At 44.4% G+C, this 13,753-nt stretch overlaps 2 protein-coding genes across 5 annotated transcripts in view; both read left to right on the forward strand.

The window, feature by feature from the left end:
• LOC127053442 (zinc finger and SCAN domain-containing protein 29-like) overlaps positions 1–13,753 on the forward strand; it is an 881,068-nt gene that overhangs the window by 164,865 nt on the left and 702,450 nt on the right. The window lies entirely within an intron of this gene.
• Positions 11,323–13,753, forward strand: part of XPNPEP1 (X-prolyl aminopeptidase 1) — a 46,093-nt gene continuing 43,662 nt past the window's right edge. For 2 of the 3 annotated variants that reach the window (XM_050958069.1, XM_050958071.1), the window contains exons 1-2: positions 11,352–11,393; positions 12,674–12,707. The gene's annotated coding sequence lies outside the window, so the exon portion shown is untranslated. Of the gene's footprint in view, positions 11,394–12,673; positions 12,708–13,753 lie in introns of all 3 variants that reach the window. The other variant, XM_050958070.1, reaches the window with a different exon arrangement.

Genomic DNA, 13,753 nt, shown 5'->3' on the forward strand with positions numbered 1-13,753 from the left:
ACATATGCTTCCCCACAGTGCAACGACAGAGCTCCGGAAGGTGCAACTCTGAACAGCCTTTTACTGTGAGCTGTGGCTAAATGCCAAATCTAACCCTGCATTATTATGAGTGAGAGGAAGATGAAAGAAGCCATTTTACAATGCAGATCAGCTGATGCTTTCAGCTACTGATGGGATTCTGTTCCACAGTTCAACATCAGCAAATTATCTCCGGGGCTGTTAAGTGAATATTCCAGTGAATTTAAAATGTCATACCATGTGCTTTAAAAATGGCACCCTTGTCACTCAGTTTTGTCATGTTTTCAATAAATTACCCTTCTCAGCAAATAGTTTGCACGGTGAGTGTAATACACTCTGTTATACGAACACATACATTAAGCTATATACTACCCTGGCAAAGACATAGACCTGATGATCTAAGAGGTCTTGTTCAGCTCTGAGCACTACAATTACACATATTCCTTCCGGGCAAAGACAGGAAACTGTGGAGAGAATAACTGGGGGAGAGCAATTAGCTTCAGCCAGGGAGATCAATGAGAGAAGAATGATCTTAGTCTTGAAGTGCGGCTGGTATCAAGCATCTCACTCTTTTCTGTCTTCCTCCCCCTTAATTTATGAGGCTACAGAGGAGCTGCACTTTCCCATGGCAGGGTTTGGTGGAATGCGGTACAAATCTGCCTGCAGTCAGGATGTGGAATGGCTGCTCCAAAAGAGGAAAGGATAATTAGCAAGTGTGAACTCTGAAGTTGCTGGCGCAGATCAGCATTGCCAGTTCATTGCTGTAAATAGCTGGCTGCATCTGCCCCGCTCCCATCGGGTTCATGCAAAAGAACCCACCTCAAAAGAATTTTCTAGAGATGCAGGATAACTCCAGGAAATACGTTTTAATAACCCAAAGTCATTAGAATCACGGTGCTGCCCTAAATTATAGCCTCATAACTGGTTAGTTTGTGTAATACCTTATTCATTACAATACTTAAGAAGGAAGAGGTGTCTCTTAGAGCATACCATTGCCACTCAAGAGTTTTGGTTTGTATTCCTGGCTCCTCCATCAACTTCCTGTGTGACGCTGGGCCTGACATGCCACCTCTCCACACTTCAGTCTGCCCTTGTGAAATCTGTAAACAATAACGCTGCTCAGTAAGTATATTTATTAGCTTAGGTCAGTGGTGGGCAATCCGCGGCCGGAGAGCCACACACGGCCCAGAAGGGTAATCTGCTGGCAAGCTGTGAGACACTTTGTTTACATTGAACGTCCGCAGGCATGGCTGCCCGCAGGCGGTGGCTGCGGTTTGACGTTCCTGGCCAATGGGAGCTGCAGGAAGCGGAGCGGGAGCTGCGCACGGCCGTGCCTGCGGACAGTCAGTGTAAACAGTCTTGCGGCCCCCAAGTGGATTACCCTGATGTGCTGCATGCGGCCCGTAGGCTGCAGGTTGCCCACCATTGGCTTAGGTTGTATTGATCAGATATCTTAACCGTGGTAAAGAGTCAGTGTGCATGGTCCTTTACACGGTCCTTGCCCGTTACAGTTTTATAATGTAATATAATCAATTGAACCTTATTTGCCTTTAGATAAGAATACCTCAGAGTTGCCCAGATTCTGCAACAAGGAAGATCTCATGAGCAACATTCCAAAAGCCTGACGGTGGCACCCTGTTTGTAGGCAAATGTATATAATTTCTTTAATACAATTTAAAGGTTTGACCCAAAGCCCAGAACAGTCAGGAGAAAGACTTCTCTTCTCCCACTGACTTCAGAGGCTTGGGATCAGGCCCTCTGTTCACACACCCATAATATTTACTCGTATTTGTATCTTCCAGGGTGGATGAACAGAAATTACTCATAGGCTGAGGTCATTCTCAATGAAAACATGCAGATCTACTGTGTTGTTCCTTGACAGTTAAAGTGCCACACGCCACTTTATTATATTACCCTGTGTGAGCCACTTTGGGGAGTCCCCTGGAGAGAGCCAGTCTACAGCAAACTTACTACAGACTGGAAGCAACTGAAAACCAAAACTTTTGCCTTAAATTGTAGCCTTGTTCTTCAAAATTCTATAGCAGCGGTCAGCTTAGCATTTCTATAGAAAGCTCCTATGTTTTCATTGGGGTTTAAGTTATAATGCACCTGTAATAATATGCTATTGGCAAAGTAACTTGGCAGACAGCATTTCCACTCAGGAGTGATCGGGGGAAGGGGATCAGATTTCATAATAATTGATCCTGTCCTTTTTATGCTACACAAATCCAGAAAAAAATTGAAACTGAAAATTGATAATTTATCCAGAAAAGTGGACCGTGACTTTTCTGATGAGGCACTAAGTGAAGCAATGGAAGGTGACATATTTCAGTACCTGTGCTGAGTTAGAGTCCAAGAATGAGGTTATGCTGCAGCTAAACTCCATGAGGGACCCCCATTACAGAGGGAATCAATTTAAGTCACCAGAACCTATGAAAACATCTGCAGTCCATAGGGACAACATGGACCTTCATTCATTCTCCTCTTACTTGACACTGGTTTGAATTGGGAGCAAAGCTGCTGAAGTCAAATAAGCTATGCTAGGGTAAAACCAGAGCAAATGAAGGGAGGCTCAGGCCCAGTTGCTACAGTTTGACAAGCTGCTGTGAATCCTCATCAAGAGCTTCAGAATGCTCCTAGTGAAGTGAACCAAAGGAACCAGGAATAGAAGCTGAAGCAGAGGTCCTCAGGATGTGGTCTGCAAAGCAGTGCCAGGTGATCTTCAGAACTGCCTGTCACCTTGGGGAAGCATACATCAGCCTTCAAGGAATTATGTTTCCTGCTAGATGTAACATACTCAGGGATCTTCTAGGTTCACCAGAGGCTTTTTGGACCATCTGAAGTGAAAGACACATTGCACAGTCCTTTCATATTTTCACGAGATGGTCTTTTGTGTCATTTTCACCATGCTCAACTTTGCAGGTGACATCATCACTAGAGGAGTTAGAAACATACAGGGGGACAGGACCAAATTGCAAGGTGACCTGGACTCTTAGAGACATAAGAACAAAACAAACAGGTAACGAAGAGATACTCAGTCCTAATGCATGCGAAGACTGAGAGGAAGGATACAGGATAGATACAAAATGGCAGAGGAGGGAAGTGGGATTCAATCACTCCTGTTGCATGAAAGTGAGTTTATTTTCACCTTGTCTCCTTAATACTTTTTTCATGTAATAATCAAACACTGCATTTGCCTCTGCATCGTGCATCTGCATGTTTTCATAACTGCTACAAACAAACTTAGTCCCACCATCAATTTCCCTCCACGTTGAGCTGTTTAATCTTCAGTCTACAGACTGTTCATCCCCACTCCCAGCTCTTTTCCTTCTCTGATAAGCGTCTCTTCCCTATTAAGTCAGATGCAAACACTAACATTTTAGAATGTTCTGCATCACTCCATGTGGCTAATGGCTGCATTTATAATTATTAACTATTGATGGATATTTGGCTCTAATTCATATAATAGGCATATGCTATGAAGGGCCTGATGCTGGCTCCAGCTGAGGTAGCTTTGCACTGCTCAGGCAGTACAAAGCAGGCACAACTGGCTACTTGGAGGTGTTACCCAGCATATGAATTCCCAGGTTGCTGAGGGTCAGTATAGGCAGCATGGTTAGGGAAAAGGGGGCAAGGTGAAGGAATCAGAAATTCTGGCCAGTCCTCAGCTACTGGAATGGCCTATATGGATGATACGCAGCAGGACAAAATAGTAGTGAGCTTGCTCTGTCTTGTGCCTGAGACCATCCTAGTGTTCAATTACCATGGGATCAGGGCAATATACACCTTTGTGCTTCCTGGGTTGTGCCAGAATCTGGCCACAAAATGGTGATATAAAAAGTAACTTCAATCCCATGAAAACTCTGTCTATCTAAAAACATAAGAACGGCTGTTCCAGGTCAGACCAAAGGTCCATCTAGCCCAGTATCTGTCTACTGATATGCCACATGCCCCAGAGGGAGTGAACCTAACAGGCAATGATCAAGTGATCACTCTCCTGCCATCCATCTCCATCCTCTGACAAACAGAGGCTAGGGTCTCCATTCCTTACCCATCCTGGCTAATAGCCATTTATGGACTTAACCACCATGACTTTATCCAGTTCTCTTTTAAATGCTGTTATAGTCCTACCCTTCACAACCTCCTCAGGTAAGCAGTTCCACAAGTTGACTGTGCGCTGCGTGAAGAAGAGCTTCCCTTTATTTGTTTTAAACCTGCCACCTATTATCTGTATTCAGGTGTCTCTTTTCATCCTAACACGGCACACTATGCTACTTCTACCACTGTGATCCAGCTTGGGCAACAAGGAAGGGGGGTTTCAAAGGTGTGGGTAGTTAGCAATATCTGTATCCAGACTATAGTTTGCAAACAGTTTCAAGTTGCAAACAGATACTTTCAGACAATGACCCTTATTTTAGAAAGAAAGAACAAAAGTAAAGCTCTCCCCAACTAAACTGAATGCACCCATCTATATGTAACTATGATTTCAAATGTTATACTGCAGTTTTGTCTTTTACATTTTTTTCCTCTCTCCCTTTCTCCACTGAAGCTGGGATCCCAGTTTAGCTATCTCCGGTAGGAAAATGAGGATTATTTTGAAGTAACAGTCTTGGCCAAGGTTAGAGGGGAGTAAGAGTAATACAGAGCATTTTGAGATGGGGCTAAAAGTTAGTAACCATTAAGGGCAGGCAGCCTAATGTTCACACAGCTCCAGTTAGAAGCCTGTGGAGTTGATCTTCTGTGGGTTTTCCCAAAGGCCCCATGGCAGTTGGGGTAATCAGGCAATAGGATAAGACCCCGTCAATGTGGGGACCAGAGAAGTTGCGACATTGCTGTGTAGTTTAAATGTCGCGGCACATTTTTAATTTGCTTAGCAACAACTAGATAAATCATTCCTGAAGAGCATGTTGTTATAGAATCATAGAAATGTAGGGCAGGAAGACGGACCTCCACAGGTCATCCAGTCCAGCCCCTTGTGCTGAGGCAGTACCAAATCAACCTAGACCATCTCTGACAGGAGTGTGTCCAGCCTGTTCTTAAAATCCTCCAATAGTGGGGATTCCACAACCTCGCTAGGAAGTCTATTCCAGAGCTTAACTTCCTGTGCAGTTAGAAAGTTTTTTCCTAATATCTAAACTAGATCTCTCTTGCTGCAGTTTAGGTCTGTTACTTCTTGTTCTACGTTCAGTGAGCACAGAGAACAATTGATCCCCATCCATTTTTATTTTTATTTTTTTTATTTTTATTCTCTTTATAACAGCCATTAAAATATTTGAAGACTTATCAGGTCCCCCCTTAGTCTTCTTTTCTCAAGGCTAAACATGCCTCTTTTTTTTTAACCTTTCCTTGTAGGTCAGTTTTCTAAAACTTTTATCATTTTTGTTGCTCTCCCCTGGACTCTCTCTTCAATTAATCCACATCTTTTCGAAAGTATGGCACCCAGACTGGACACAGTACTTTGGCTGAGGTCTCACCAGTGATGAGTAGAGAGGGACAATTACGTATGACTTTCCTGTTATTACACCCAGATAGTTTCAGCCCTTTTTTACAACTGCATCACATTGTTGACTCATATTCCACTATATGTGATCCACTATAACCCCTGATTCCTTTTCAGTACAACCACAGTGCCAGTTATTCACCATTTTGTAGCTGTGCATATGATTTTTTCCTTCCAAAGTGTAGTACTTTGCACTTGTCTTCATTGAATTTCATCTTGTTGATTTTAGCTGAATTCTCCAATTGATCAAGGTTGTTTTGAATTGTAATCCTGTCCTCCAAAGTTTTGCAACCCTCCCCAGCTTGGTATCATCTGCAAATTTTACAAGCATACTCTCCAATCCATTATCCAAATGATTAATGAAAGTGTTGAACAGGACTGGGCCCGGGACTGCCCTGGTGGGATCCCACTAGATACACTCTTCCAGATTGACAGTGAACCATTGATAACTACTCTTTGAGCATGGTCTTTCAACCAGTTGTGCACCACCTCATAGTAATGAGGTTGGCTATTCCTTACAACCCTATTATCCTCTAGGTGCTTACAAATTAACTGTTTAATAATTTATTCTAGTATCTTTCCTGGTATCGAAGTTACTGACTGATCTATAATTCCTTGGGTCATCTTTGTTCCACTTTTTAAAGATAAGTATTTTGTTTGTCTTTCTTTAGCTCTCTGAGACCTCACTCATTCTCCATGAGTTCTCAAAAGATAATTGCTAATGGTATGGAGATTGTTTCAGCTAGTTCCTTAAGTACCCTAGGGTGAATTTCATCAGGCTGTGCCCATGTGAATTCATCCAACTTATATACATATTCTTTAACCTGTTCTTTCCCTATTCTGGTTTGAGTGTCTTCCCCCTTATTGTTAATATTAATTGTGTTGAGTATCTATTTGCCATTAATCTTTTTAGTGACGACTGATGCCAAACAGGCATTAAACATCTCAGCCTCCTTGATGTCACCAGCTAGTAGTTCTCTTTGCTTCCTGAATAGAGGACCTACACTTTCCCTCATCCTTCTCTTGCTCCTAATGTATTTAAAGAACCTCTTCTAATCGTTATATCCCTTGCTAGGTGTAACTCATTTTGTGCCTTAATCTTTCTGATTTTGTCTTACATGCTGTGCTCTTCTTCTGTACTTCTCCTTAGCAACTTGTCCATGTTTCGGTTTTTTGTAGGATTCCTTTTTGATTTTCTGGTCATTAAAGAGCTCCTGATGGAGCCATATTGGCCTCTTACGGTTCTTCTCCTCTTTCCTTTGCACCAGGACAGCATGCAGGTGTGCCTTTAACATTGGCTTCTTGTGAAACTGCCAGCTCTCCTGAACTCCTTTTTCCCTTAGATGGTCTTCCCATGGTACCTTACTTACCATTTCTCTGAGTTTGACAAAGTCTGCTTTTTTGAAGTCCATTGTGCTTATTCTACTGGCCTCACTCTCTTCCTGCCCTAGCTGCACTTGGTGGGTTGCCTGGAGACTGACTCTCCTGCAGGCCCCAATCTCTGACAAGCAGCCAATAGTCAAGGAAATCAACATCATTCTATCAGTGTTTCCAGAACGTAGGCTGGGCTTGTCTGGCTACTCTGATAATGTGTAGCCCGGTGATATGATCCTCTAGGGTGGTGAAGGTGGATGCAGGTATTTCTGTGCCCTCCAGCTAAGGAGGATGGTTACAAGAGCACACAGCATGTGTCTCCTTTGCCCTGAGCTGAACATAAAAACAGGTACCTGACTCTGCAAACGGCAACATTCCTTAGAGATTCCAGGACGCGAAACAAAGAAAATACAGGTATAATCTTTATATGCTAGCTGTGCTTGTGAAATAAAACATATTTTTAAGTGTTCAGATGTTTGAACTAGGGCTGGACAGTACCCGGAATTCCTGTTCTGCTGGAAATGCTGAAATGTCTAAAAAAATGTCATTCTGTGTTTAAACAAAAACTCAAGATTTCAAAATGCCAAGCAGAATGGGAGTTCCAAAACCACATTTAGGAAAACATCCCAAACAGATGAGACTCATCAGCCCACCTGGAGATCCAACAGCTCTGCTTTGATCCCTGCTGCACTGCCAGGGGACTGGCTGTCATTGAAACCCTCAGAGCCCTGATTTGAGCTGGGACTCCCAGGGCTTCCAGAGCTGGACTCTCAGAGCTTCCAGGTTCCCTGCCTGGGGAATCTGCGTGTCTCTGTTGAACTGGCATTTTCCGACAGAAAACTATTCAGCTGGAAATCTCCTCACCAGCTCTGGTTTGAGCCACTCAAAATGCAATTCTGCATATGAGCGAAGACAAGAGAAGAAGAGTGGACGGGAGGAAGAGGAGGAGGGTGGATGGGAGGAAGGAGAGAATGTAGCAGAAGACCAGAGGGCTAAATAACTGATTTGTCATGAATGCCGTCATTGAGCTGTTCACAAGCCCAGTAGACAAAACAGCTGGGGACTCAGTGGTAGTGACCTTGAGTTAAAGTCCCTTAAAGGCTCTCATTAAGTGAGGGGACTGGAACAGAAAGCCTTGGCCTAACTCTTTAACCTGTGAGTCTTACCTCTGTTTATAGAGGGGGGAGGAGCTGAGAGGAAAGGCAGAGAGTGGACACAGTAGCCTGTCATGGGCTGACAGAGTTTTAGAAGAGAGAGTGAACGGCCATATGGGCACCAATTTCATCAATCTACCTTCTCTGCTTCCCCCACATTAGGAGGTTCTTGCTACTCATTTCCCCTCCCCATGGCTCTTCATTCTCTCTCACCCCTACCTTCTGCCCAACTAACAAAGTCAAACGAGCTGCACAGCCACTGCCAACAGCCCCAGCATGTCTGCACAGTAGAGGCAGCATGGCCTAGTGGGTAGAGTGCTTGCTGAACCTGGCGACCTAGGTTCTATTCCTGGTTCTGCCACTAACCTACTGGGTGACCCTAGGCAAGTCAGTTGCCTCTCTGTGCCTTAGCTTCCCTGTTTGTAAAACGGGGAGAATGATATTTTCCCTTTATTGGGTAAATCTAGGTGCTTTGCTGGATCAGGACCCGAATGATCTCAGCAACTGGCAGGATCGAGTACCTGTTCAGAAAGCACCAGGGACACCTCCCATGAAATCAATGGGGCTTGAGACTTATTGGTATTGACTTCAATGGAATTACTTGCATGTTTAAAGTGCTTTGAGAGCTATGTATGAAAGTACTGTGTGAGAGCTAGGGATTGTTATGTAGCTGCCAAAAAGATGCCACAGATAAGGTAGCAAGCACTGTTTCCTGAGACTCAGAAATGATGAAGTCAATGGTGGCTGTTATGGGCCCATGAAGCCTGTGTCTCAGCATTCCCCTGGCTCTCCAGGGTACGTGTGCAGTAAACACCACCACAGTCAGGGCCCGCTCTCCATCCCGAGTGTGCCTGCTCATTCCACCAGGCCGCTGCTGCAATGATGTACAGTCTATTCAGCAGTATGTAAACAAGGGGTTAAACCCTCCGGTGTAGCACAGAGATGCTTGCAGGTGTCTGGTTAAAAACAGGCTATCTGTGTGCAACTAAAGGGAAGCACAGAGGACGGGGATCAGAGCCGGTGCTGCTATTAGGCGACCCTAGGCAGTCGCCTAGGGTGCCAGGATTCAGGGGGGCGGCATTTTGTGCGCTCTCCATGGGGCGCATGGGAGCTTCCAGTTCCGCTCCCGTTGTGCCGCCGAAGAAGGACTTCTGCCGACGTGCCGCGGAAAACAGCGGCAGGCAACTGAGTAGCTCAATGACGGCCGCTGTCATCTGCGGCATTTCGGCAGAGGGTCCTTCTTCTACGGCACGATGGGAATGGAACTGGAAGCTCCCATGCGCCCCGTGGGGAGCGCAAAAAATGCCACCCCCTGAATTCTGCCTAGGGCGCCAGAAACCCTGGCGCTGCTCCTGACGGGGATGAGGTGTTTCTGGTAAGAAGACAGGTTGTAAGTGTTGAACTCAAGTGGAAGGGAACGAAGAGAAGCTGAACCGTTGTCTGTTTGCTGGGGCCTTTGTTAACAACGGTTGCAGTGTGTTCCCCAGCCATTCTCATCCCCATGAGGCAATCAATAGGGAGATCAGGTTGAGGGGAGGGAGAATTCGGCTAACCCTAGGTTAGAACCTTAGGGTCTAGATCAGGGGTTGGCAGCCTTTCAGAAGTGGTGTGCTGAGTCTTCATTCATTCACTCTAATTTAAGGTTTTGTGTGCCAGTAATACGTTTAGAAGGTCTCTTTCTATAAATCTATAATACATAACTAAACTATTGTTGTATGTAAGGTAAATAAGGTTTTTAAAATGTTTAAGAAAATTCATTTAAAATTAAATAAAATGCAGAGCCCTCCGGACCAATGGCCAGGACCCAGGCAGTGTGAGTGCCACTGAAAATCAGCTCGCGTGCCGCCTTCGGCACCCATGCTGTAGGTTGCCTATCCCTGGTCTAGATCCAGTCAGCCCCTACTGATCATATCCACTGCATAGGATCCAGGCCAGAATGTGTACTCATCGCTTACTTTCCAGCCAGCACTTGCCTTAGCATTCCCACTCTCTAATGGAACAAAACCCAGCCATGGTATCATAATGTGCTCTATGCACAACACAGAGTGAGAGGACGGTACTTCAGAGGTCCCCTGAGTGAGCTGAAGATCCAAGCATTAGATTGTTCTGTTAAAATCCAGATAGCCCTGGAAACTCCGAGATGGATGGCTAGGATTGATTTAGGGCTCAGTCTAGACAGGTGCTGAATTCTCAACCCACACTGACTTCAGGGGACTTGTCCCTTGCTCTTTCCTGCAAGCTGGTGAGGGCATTCTGGTCCTGATCCAGCAAAGCGCTCAAGCATATGTCGTTAAGCAAGTAAATAGTCCCGTTGAGTACAAAGGGAATAAGGTAGGAACTTTGAGACCTGGACATGAGGTATGGTCCGTATAGGGACCCAAATTCAGCAACAAATCAATTAGAAACCCAGTTCCCAATCCTTCACAGAGAACATTGCAGTTCAGTGAGCACAGGGCATTCAGGCTCCAAGAATCCACAGGATGTAGGCACAAGGGCACAAGAGAAATTCAAGGCACAGGGAGGATAGAAGCTGCATGGGGGAAGGAAGCTGAAGAGATAGCAGGAGACAAGGGGTAGAAAGAAGCATTTCCAGGAAGGATGGGCGGCCAGTCTTTCTAACAGCCCCCAAATGACGGTGTCTGCTTTGACCTTAATCCACCCCTGCGACCATTGCTTATAGCAATTTTTCTGTGCACTGCTGTAACACTAAGCTTGGCAGAACTGGGCAACTTTACTGAAAATTAATTTTCATGGTATTCTTGGATTTGAGCGGGTGGGCTGGGACCCCAGATTAACTCACAACCACTATTTCTCTCCACCTAGGACTAGCTGCAAGCATGAAAATAATTTGAAGTGACAATATGGATGGCTGCTGGCACTAAATCATCAACAGGTCTCTTTGGAACAGTTCTGCTGCTTTTTTTATTTCCTCCTGGGTTTTCCCTCTCCCAGTTGCATAGCGGCACAAATAAATGTCAGCCCCCAAAGCTATACTTTTTTTTTTTCCCAAAGGCACAAGTGAAAAATGTAACAGCTCTCTCCTTTTCTCCTGCTTTATTGACACTCCCCCTCTTTGAGAAGACACAAATTGCAGAGGATTTCAAAATACTGCTGCTGGAGAGAGAGCGAGAGCTGCAACTATCCCAGCCCCTCTGCCTGGCTCCTGCCTGAATCTTTAATAACGGAGCCTGCCTGCTACTGATCTCAGCAGCTGGAAGAGACTGCAGAGGCTCTGCTCACGTCACTGGAAGACGCTAGCTCCACCCCTTGCTTCAGCCTGGGCTGCCCACGTGGCCTGGGACGTCAATTTTTGCATGGCAGCCTCCAGGAAGCAGGGACAACCCCAGGTGAGGCAATGGAGGAGTGCAGAGCCCAGCGGCATCCTTTGCACGCAGGAGACAGGGCGTGTTTTGAAGCCCTTCGCCAGGTGCACGAGAGGGGAAGCTCCTTCACAGAGGGCTGCAGGGGGGAGGGGGGAAGAACCTGATGGTGCTAAACAGGGTGACAAAGAAACATCCCGTGCAGGGAGATGTGTGCAAAAAGCCCCAGGGGTGCTGCCCTGTGGGGGGCTTTTGACTTTTCATGTTTGCACAGCTGGCTAGATAAATCCAGCTTCTGTGTGTCTTACCCAAACAGAGCCTACTTCAGACTGCAGCATTTCAGGCTCATATGCCCAGACACTGAGTAACAGGAAAGAGGAGCTGAAGCATGAAGTCTTTATGTATGGGATCCTGTATGGCTTAAGAAAGCAGATGCTGTGCATTGGGAAGTCTGGACTATGTCTCTGTGTATAGGGTTTGGGGGGGGGAGGGGGAGAGGTGTTGTAACAGTTGCTGATAACTTTGTCAGTTTCAGCTCTAGCCTTTTGGTTTAGCAACGTTCTATAGAACAGATGAGGGATATTAGATATAAGATATATATAGATATAAGAGATTGCTACATTTTATTAATATATAGCGCCTTTTAATACCAAAGTTATAGACATCACATGTGCATATTGGTATGAAAGTAAATGTTAGGCATAGTCGGGCAATCTGGCCCCAATAATCACACATCACTGATATATATATTTTGTAAGCTTAGTGCTAGATATTGATTTTCTCTAAAGGGCTGCAGTCAATGCAGATCCCACGTATGTCCTGCCCGGTGGAAGAATAGAAGCCTTTCATTTAGATTATGACAAACGCTATCCCTGAGGCTCAGCTATCATGGAGATGAATGTGGTGTGAATTATTAATTATTATTACTATAATTATTTATTTATTTACTATTTGTATTGCCATAATGCCTAGAAGCCCCAGTCATGGAGCCGGGCTGTACGCAGAACAAAAAGACAGAGTATCTAGGACATGGAATAAATACGCCATTTGAACTGACAATGGTAATAGTCCCAGAATTATTATTTTTAGACAGCGTCTGCCTTGGAATCTGAATGTCAATATTTTGTGTGCGTTTCATTTTTTTTATAACACACAGATTATACCATGATTTATCAACAGTCCTAACCCTCTTCCATGTCCCAGCTACTAACAGCTATTCATTAACATAATATGGCTACTCAGAAAAAAAAAACCATACATGGTTTTTAAACTGGTAAGAGTGGGCTGTAATTTGTTTTTAATTTCAGATGCATGGGCATAAAACAGGTGAGTCGTGGCGTGGTGTACATTTTCAAAAGTGACCAGTGATTTTTGGGGTACCTAAATTTTTGAGTGCACAACTTGAGATTCGGGGGGGCTGCAACAGTTTTTATAGAGGGGGTGCTTGAAAGCCTGGCATTTGGTTGCTATTATTACTTCAAGTTTGGGTGGAGGGAAGTGCTGCATTCCAAGTTCCAGTGCCGATGCTTGAGATGGTTTAAAGAAGCTTGATTTTCAGAGGGTTGGTGGTCAGTACTTTCTGAAAATCTGGCCCCTGTAACGGATCCAAAATCACATCCATTTTGAAAATTTAGGCCCACCTCTAACCTATGTGCTATCCTGTAGACACATGAGAACTTATCTTCTGCTTCTACAAACCTTTACTAATGGGCTCAGCATTAAGACTGTGTGTAGTCATTGACTTCAATTTAAATTACTTGCATGTTTAAAGTTGAGCATGCACAAAATGTCTACAGGATTGGAGTCATAGTGACAGACCTTCCAGCTGTATCATATGCATTTGTGCAAACAGATTCTGTTACATTTTGTCTTGCACTCAGAAAATACTCGATAAATCAGAGTTGCTGAATAGAAATTAAAAACAAATCTTCAAGAATATTAGATTTATTACATGACCCATATATTGGGGCTAGACATGCAAGATTGCAATCCAAACATTACCTGCTTAATGTGGTAGGATAAGTTATCTCTGCACAATAGAGCCATTGGGTACTGTCTCTCATTTTATGAATGGTTTCCTGGTGCTGTCAGTTAAGACCCTTCTGTCAAGATAGGAAAAGTCTATAGATGACTTGACCAAGGATGATAATAGATTAAAATTTTTTATGACAGGAAAATATGATTTGTCCCCTTTTTCTTTGTTCCTTTCATCCAAAATGAGTTATTTCCAAAATAAAGCTGTACGATATAACCCTCCATAGAAGACAAGCACCCGATCTGCCATTTTTCTGCACAGAAACTTGCTTTGTATGTTTAAGCTGTCAGTGCACGTTTACACACACATTCTAAGCAAGAGCAGGCTTAAAGCAGAAATCTACTGCTGAACA

Source organism: Gopherus flavomarginatus, chromosome 6, assembly GCF_025201925.1.
Source record: "Gopherus flavomarginatus isolate rGopFla2 chromosome 6, rGopFla2.mat.asm, whole genome shotgun sequence".
Lineage (NCBI taxonomy): Eukaryota > Metazoa > Chordata > Testudines > Testudinidae > Gopherus > Gopherus flavomarginatus.